Consider the following 8,401-nt stretch of genomic DNA (forward strand, 5'->3'; position numbering starts at 1 on the left):
AGTGCCTGACCGCTGAGAGAAAAGTTCTCCTTATGTCCACCTAAACCTCCTCTGGTACAACTTGCGGCCATTTCCTCGGGCCCTGTTGTTGCCTGGGAGAACGAGGCCAAAACCCCCTCCTCACCCCAACCTCCCCTCAGGAAGTTGTGCAGTGCAATGAGGTCTCCCCTGAGCCTCCTCTTCTCCAGACTGAACAATCTCAGCTCCCCCAGCCGCTCCTCATAAGACCTGTGCTCCAATCCCCTCATCAGTTTTGTTGCCCTTCTCTGGACACATTTTAGGGCAGTGTGGGTTCAGCTCTGTGTGGGGCAGATGCACTGCTTTGCCGTTCTGCCCTTGCAGTGCTTTACCCTTGGGTGTCTCCCAGCAAAATACGGACCGTGAGCATCTTCCTTCCAGATCTGTAGGATGCGGTTCGCAGCAGAAGGCTTGGATTGGGGAGACACCCTCAGCTCAGCTGCAGGAGCGATCAGATGGCTCTGCTGTGGTGCAGAACCCTGCTGAAAGGTTGCCCAGTGGTGCCAGCTCTCTCTTAGCAGAGATGCATACAGCCCGAGCTGTGACGCTGCTCTTTCTTCTGCTGATTGTGAAAATGCCAATTTTAATGCTTTTCCTCTCCAGTTCCCATCAGTGTGTAGATCCCACCTGCTGCAGCCAGCAGGATGTCACAGAGATGCTCCTCTGCGTTTGGTTTCTGCTCTGTGCTCCCCAGGCTGTGTCTGTGCTGCATTGCAGTAAGCTTAGCAGAGGGGATGCAGTTATTGGCAAGAAGAACACACAGAAATGATTTGGGAAAGTCTTTTACAAAGCATCCACTGGGGGTCCACCCCGCATCCCCATAGCAGGGTCTTTTTGTACCACTCCTTTATGCTTTCAGACACCTGCAGAGTGCTGGGCTCCTTTCCAGAGGTGAAGCTGCATAAACTTTTGCTCTGAGCTTGGTCAGGTGTTCCCCAAAACGCGAAGTTAACCCTAAGTGACAAGGGAAATCGGGCGGGACGGACAAAGGAAGATGTGAATGTATGAGTAAGAGCTGTTTGTAGAAGATGCACAACGCACTGCAAGGGTGCCGTGTCTTCTGCAGAGATGTCCGCTAGATGGTGGCATTGAACAGGAAAAGAAGAGTTTCTGGAGTAAAGAAGGAGCTCAGCAGAACTGAGCAGCGGCATCTGTGATGATGAACCATGTCGTGCCTTTGGGCAGAGCTCAGGACTGAGCTGACCTGTCCTTGTATGCAAACCATGTGATTGAGCTCCTTAATAACCTTAATAAGGGGCAGGTCTGCCAGTCCTCTGCTCCAGGGAGAACAAGCACAAGGCAGTGCAAGGGTAGAGAAAAGAGACCTCCTACCCTCACAGGGGTCACAGAGCTGATCGTCAGACGTGGGCACGGAGCTGAGAGGTGCTCTGGTGAAGAGGCTCAGTGCAGGGAGGTGAGAGGGCAAGGGGGAAGGTCTGCTGGGACACCTGGGGGGTGACTTCTCCCTGGGATGCTGTGCATGCCAGCAATTTCCACAAGTAAACACAAGCCATCTCTGCTACTCATGTGCTCATCAGCCATGTATGTCTCACCATTGTAACAAAGTGCAGGAGGGCTCATCTGTCCAGGTGTCAGCCAGCACTGGCTGTGATGGTCTCTTCTGTGTGGGGACAGAAAGGTCTTCGCTGACCACAAAACAAAGGGGCTCAGTGCCATAGGAGATAATGCAGTGCCTTGTTTGAAGAGCCAGATTTAGAAAACCTGAGGTGTGGTATCTGCATGGCAGGACAGGAGCACTAAGCAGAACAGCGAGGTGCCAACAGGCAAAGCAGGTCCTGGTCTCGTTATCTGCAACATACAGTGCATAAACGTTGTCTGGGCAGTGTGTGACAGAGCCCTGTCCTCACTCTGTGCCTGTGTCACAGCTGGACATAGCACAAGCTCACAGCTCATCACTGCTGTTACAGGGTGAGAGGAGGAGTGTCAGAGGAAACCTCTGTGAGGAAGCACTGATTCTGAGCACAGCTCCAGAGGAGGTATGAGAGATGTAAATGACACCTCCCCTCATTCAGGAGGCTTTCGTGGGTGTGCCAAAGACCTGGCTTTTATTTCATTCACTGCAGCATGGCTGTGTAAGGGTTACCAGCCACAAGAAATGATCCATTTGGAGCTCATTCAAAGCCCTGCCGGCATGTATCCTTATTTCTGCACACATCTTCAGACGCTTACTGACAATATTTGCCTTGTAATGATTGAACTCTTCGTCTCATGTTTGCCTGGCAGCAAAAGCGATTTTTGGATGAATCTAGAATGCTGAGGCTTCCTGATTCCCCGCAGGAGTGTCAGTGCAGGACTCAGCTCAGTGCACGGCACAGGGAACCGCTGTTTCCTAATGGCAGGGAAAGGTTTGGTGCTGCAAAGAGGTGTCAAGGTGTAGGAATACCTTCCAGGGACTGGTGTCAGGGAAGCAGCACCGACTTTCTCCCACAATTTTGTGGTAACATGGGGCTGAAGGCACTCAGACCTTTGCTGAAAGTCGCTTGAGATTTCTGGCAGAGCTAAGGGCTGAGATCAGCTGTGTGTGTTCTGCTCCACGGTGTAAATCTGACAGGATCGCTCCCTTGCAATGAGAACAGGAGATACGGGCTCTCACCAAAGTGTCACCTTCCCTCAGGTTCTTCTGTCTGGAAAAACAAATAGCATCCTTCTTCCATTTCAGGAGCAGAGCATATGTGATTGTCAGCAGGAGAGCACATACCACGAGCACGGCAGAGTGCACAGTGCGTGGGGATCTGACCTTGGCACAAGGACAACTCAGCACGCAGAGGGAGCTCCGCTGCTCAGGTGCAAAGGAAACAGAACTGCTGTGAGAGGACAGCAGTGTGAGCAGAGGTGTGAGAACTGGAATGGCAGGCAGAAGATTTGCAGGGCAGTGCGTCTGGCTGACAAACACCAAGTCACACGGCGATGCTTTTGTGAGGTTCTGCCAGGTAGGGAAAGGAAAGGAGAAAGGAAGGGTAGACAACAGAAGGAATGAAGGAAATCCAAGTTGGCACTGAACCCTGAGAGAAGAGTGCCCTAGGGCAGTGGGATACCTGAGAAACGTGGTGACTTTCAGCTCATTCGATTCTCAGAAAATTGGAACTGCTATTTAATGTAAAGCTCCTGAAATAGAGCTCTCTGTATTCCTGGAACAAAGCCATTTGTGCTGTTTCTCCTCGGCTGGTGCAGCTGTAAGTGGATTTCTCATTTAGAGGCCACTTCACAGCTAATTTTTACCCTGGTTTTGCTTAACTGTCAATGAAGAAATATGTGCTTGAGGTACTCATTTCTGCCTAAATTAAAGCATTTCCCTGCGCAAACTGAGTCGCTATAGGAGAAACCTTCAAGTGCAGCCAGAGGACTGCGGCGTGCTGAGCTGCAGCCAAACAGATGCTCCCAGCTCCTCCTATTCAGCAGCAATGCAATGCACACCCCATGCCTGCAGGTGAGGCGAGCAGGTCGTACACATGGATCCTCACTGAGAAAAGAGACACGTTAGGAACGACATGGAGAAATCAAGAGCTCAGAGGAAAGGAAGGTGTGGAGAAAGAGGCAGAAGCCACATGCTGAGCTTCCCAGAGCTTAGCACAGACACTGCAAGAGCAGCTGCCAACTACATGGCCTGAGGTACGCAGGGTGCAGGGGGAACAAGATTTTTTTGTTTCAGTCTGGGACAGCAGGAGAGCTGGGTCAGGAACAGCAGGGAGCTCTGCGTGAGCACACCTGGGTTGTTCTGAACAGAAGTGAGTGCTACTCGTTGCCTTTGTTTTAGGAGCAGTGGAACAGCGAGCGGTCCTGCAAATGGCCAAGCCAGGTGGCAGGACTGTAAACTCAGCAGTATTCACTCCCCGGTGAAACAGTTGGCATTTGTATTTGATGTCTCTCTCTTGATCTCTCTAGCATAAGGCTGAGCGTGGCCTTAAGTGTCCAATAGTGAGAAGGAGGTGTGCTGCCAAAGCATATGAGAGGGCAAGCTTTTGTCCCCGCCAGCACCCGAGGCTGCTCTCCTGCCGTGTTTGCAGAGGGACAATCCGGATGGGCCGGAGGAATTTTAATCCTGAATGATTTCCACATTCCTTCCAGCATGGCAAAGGATTCTGCTGAGGCATCAACCACCTCATCCAGCTCAGTCTGTCCTACATCTGATAAGCTAATTGAGGATCTAATCGAGGAATTAATGAAGGCATTCTGCCATAAGGTAATCAGTCAACTTCCCAGAGCCAGAGCTTCCCAGGGCGTTTGGACACAGTCCTGTAAGCTAAACAACAAAATGCCATCAGCTTCCACTGCAGTCCTGGAGCACTGGGCGCTGGAAGCTGCAGTGCTGGCCGGGCTCTGTGTGCCCCTCTTGCAGTGATGGCTCGGCTCTTTGTGCTGCCCACAGCCCAAGGGACAAAGTTAACTTTAGAAGCAGAACTGCTGTAAAATCCTTTTTCTCTCCACGTGCAGCTGCCGCTGTTTGTGCTTTTTGTTAGATCTCATTCTGGCCTTTGTCTTAGAATCACAGGGAGATGTTCAGCTTTTGTTCCAGGGAGGTTTCTAGCTTCACTGTGCCAATTGCAGCTGTAATATGTAATGCAGCTGTAAGCTAAGAACTCTTTGATTCATTTTGGCTTTCCAAGGTATAACACGTGAAACTGGAAATTTGAAGGGATTATCTGAGAGCCACAGGGACTCTTTCTGGTCTCACTCCAATTGGTGTGAATAGGAAAAAGAGGAGAGGATAATCGTGGGTCAGGGCAGAAGCAGGAGTGCAGTCTCTTTCCTTTACTGGTGTGCTGTGGTTCAATGCAGAATGTTGTCCAAAGCAATTTTAAAGGATTCTTTTAGCCTTGTCTTCCTTCCTTTCTGAATTACAGTGTACTCCAAGGAAGCTGAAAGCGGGAGCAAACACTTGGACCTCACCAGGTCCTTGCCAAGATAACCCACCTGTCTGAGAGGTTTCTATCAGCTGACACCACGAGTGCTTCATTAGCATTAATGAAACATCTGATGCTTTCCAACTTCACACCACCCAAGCTACTAGCAGACTTTTTGCAGCCCAGTTTGTGTTTGTGTCCTGCTGGCAGCACAAAGTTATTGCTGCTGCTGGTTCAGATACAGTACCCAGCTGTCCGAATTTGAACTACCCAAAAACATTTTGTCTCCTAGCAAGTGATAAATGAAAACGTGAAGAGTAAAATTCTGAGTCCCAGCACAGATTTTCACTTTGATGATTTCTAATGGAGCATCAGAAGATTTTGCTTTCAGCTGATAAGAAAGAGATCGAGTTTCTCACCAAGCCTCAAAGGTGAAGCTGTGTGTCTTTGTCTCAACTATTCCACACTGGTATAATCCAATGGGATTGTAGGAAAATCTGTGATTCCAGGAGGCTCCTCAGCAATCAGCACTGCTTTTTCTGTCTCTGCCTCTCAAGACAAATCAGTTTGTTTCAGGATTATAGGAAGTGAAAAACCTGTGTCTTCTCATTTCTGTGCTGTGGCCCTGAGCGCACTGTACTGAAATAACATCATCCTTCTTCCATGACCATGTGGCTCTTCCCACTACCCACACTGTGCCCCAACTTGGGGTCTTCAGCCCATCCATACTGCAGCCACTCCTCACCCCACACTGCACCACTGGGTGTCCCAGTGCTGCTGTGCAATAACTGCCCAACCAGGGTGAGTGTCTTGGTTGGCTGCTGGCTGCTGCCCAGCAGAAAGCAGAGTAATCCTTTAGCAGGATGCTTGTGTGCTAGCCTGCTGCTTTTTGTGTTGCTTTTTATTTTTGTTTTGTTTTGTATTTACATGAAGTTAGGGTCTTTGAGATCATGGCCCCAAGCTGCCTGAGCTCAAAGAGCTTTTGGACACTGCTCCCAGATATAGGGTTTGATTTTTGGGTGGTCCTGTATGGAACCAGGAGCTGGACTTGGTGAACCCTGTGGGTCCTTTCCCTACGGTCTCTTCCCTCTGGCTCATTGCACCTTGCAGTGCTTGCAGGAGGGGAGCTACACTTTAACAATCAGAAGATCATAAGCAGAAAGGCAACCTGAGGACTGGGGAGTTGATACTTGGAGAGACACGTGCCCCACACACAGTGCATTATCCCCTGTACTTCCCAGCTTTGCTGTGCAGGAGCCCTGCTCTGACACATGGAATTCTTCTCAAGGAACAGTATGAGTAACTATTTACATATATTTGTAGCAATGCAAAAATTTGAAACGAAGGTTTGAAACCAGGATCACAAGAGAAGCTTCGTGCTGAGCTGAAAAGTGCTGCCTGCATTCTGCCTCTGGAGGGCAGGAATGTCTGCAGGAGCTGCAGAGGACGGAAGGCCTGACACCAAGTGATAGGGAACGGCTGCTGAACGGAGCTGCCAGAGGCTCCACTGGCACCAACGTTTCCGTGCTCACTGCATGCTGCCTGCCCTCCTTCCAGGTCTGCACTATTTCTGCATTTCAGGATCTGCTGCCGTTCATTTGCAACCTTCATCTCCCACGAAATTCAGGCTGACAATCTCATAAAAGCGGATCAAAAGTAAGAAAAATGAAAGTGATTTTTTACAAGCCCAGTCACTTCACACAGCGGTTACGTGCATCAACATTTTTATCTTGCCAAATTACAAACAATCACATTATCCTTATCAAGGATGTGTCATCACAACCACCTTCTCCAGCCTCGAGATTAATTTTCTCTTCTGTGTTTCTGTTATTTGGGTTTCAGGAGAGCCAGGACATGGGCAAATGGGATTACAGACCAGACCTCCTCCACCAGGCGTTAAGGTGCAGGAGCAGCTCTCAACCCCAGAGGAGCTGGGTCCTCAACATTTATCACTGTAATTAACTGCTCTTGTTATCTATGATATATTTAATATGAACATGACTTGCTAGGTGATAGTTTTGTATTTTTTCCTGGTTTGCCCATTCTTACATCTATAGAAATGTTCACTTCTTAGTGAGCTCACATAGATCCTGTTGGCCCAGTCCCCACCTCCTGAGCTCCCAGTTTTGTGTTGTGTGAGCATTCGGTGAGGGTGCATTCCCATTTCTTTCTGTGTGTTGAATGACGTAAACCCCACAGGGGTAACACCAGGGGTACCAGTCCCTTGTTGCTGAGCACTGGGCCCAGTGTGCTGGCCAGTTTTCAAGCACCTCAGTGTAGCTCTGCCCAGCCTGAATTGCATTGCCTTCCAGGTGATACTTCTGCATGAGGCAGCATCAGAAGCTTTAATGAAATCAAGACATACTGCATCAACCACTTTGACCTCATCCAGATAATCGTTTAGCCATAGAAGGCACTGCTGTTGTCTGGCCATGGTTTGTCTTTGGTAAGCCCATTCTGTTTCTGGCTGCTGCCTCATCCCACACAGCTTTGGATGAGGACTCCAGGAGGCCGTTCTCCATGAATTTCCATGCATAGAGGTGAGGCTGGCACGTAGTTTCCAGTCCCTCTTCTTAGGCCAGCTGAAGAACATAAAACCTGGGAATATAAAACCCTGCCCAGCTGTCTGAGTGTTTCTTGCTTCAAAGTAATGCCTCTCTGATGAACATGGCCTGAAGTTTGCAAAGCTCTTCTGTGTTGGAGGTGCTTCTCAAACCAACTTGTTCTTTTCTCTCTCTCTTCAGCCAGGCAGCTGCTTCAGCTGTGCTTGTTCCAGATTGCTGTGTGATGTTTTTCTAAGATCTGCCTATCAAGGAGGAATTCATTTCAGTTGGCGAAAGACAATGCACTGAAACAGCTACAGCTGAGACAAAGACGGAAATTAACATTTGTAAAGGAAGAAAGGGACAAAAGAAATGTTGGTGACAAGGAAGAAAGTGAAACAAAAATGAAATCATTGCCATTATCCAACTACAAAGGGGAGGGATGCTGCTCCAGAGATGAAGACTCCCACCGTGCACCCTGCTGCCTGGGCCCTGCTCCAGGGGAAGAAGTTTGTTGTGTGCAGCAATGGATGGGGCACGGCTGTGAGCATGGAGGACTGATTCACCCATCATCACCACCGGTGAATGGTCTGTTCCCATGGCACTCACCAACAGATTCCCATGGTGTGGAGCTCGGCTGGGCAAAGAGCAGAATTGGCTGCATTAACTTCTGATGCTACAGAGCACCACACTGCATTACTGGGGACTTTCCAACCTTATTGGGGACCCTCCACCCTTATTCATCCTCTAAAACTTTGATCTTGCTTTTAGACAATTCACATCTATGGTGTTCATCAACAGATCCCCATGCTATTCACTGGCAGATCTGTGCAAATACTTTTCTTAGGCAGGATATTTCTTCCCAAGAAGAAGGGAAGTCCCCCGAATGATTGCCCAGGTCTGCTTGCACAATGATCCTTCATCCTCACTTCTTGCTGGGAGGCTTTGAATGACTCAGTCCTAGGGCAATGCAGGGAG

This window comes from Meleagris gallopavo, chromosome 25 (assembly GCF_000146605.3).
Source record: "Meleagris gallopavo isolate NT-WF06-2002-E0010 breed Aviagen turkey brand Nicholas breeding stock chromosome 25, Turkey_5.1, whole genome shotgun sequence".
In the NCBI taxonomy this organism is placed as follows: domain Eukaryota; kingdom Metazoa; phylum Chordata; class Aves; order Galliformes; family Phasianidae; genus Meleagris; species Meleagris gallopavo.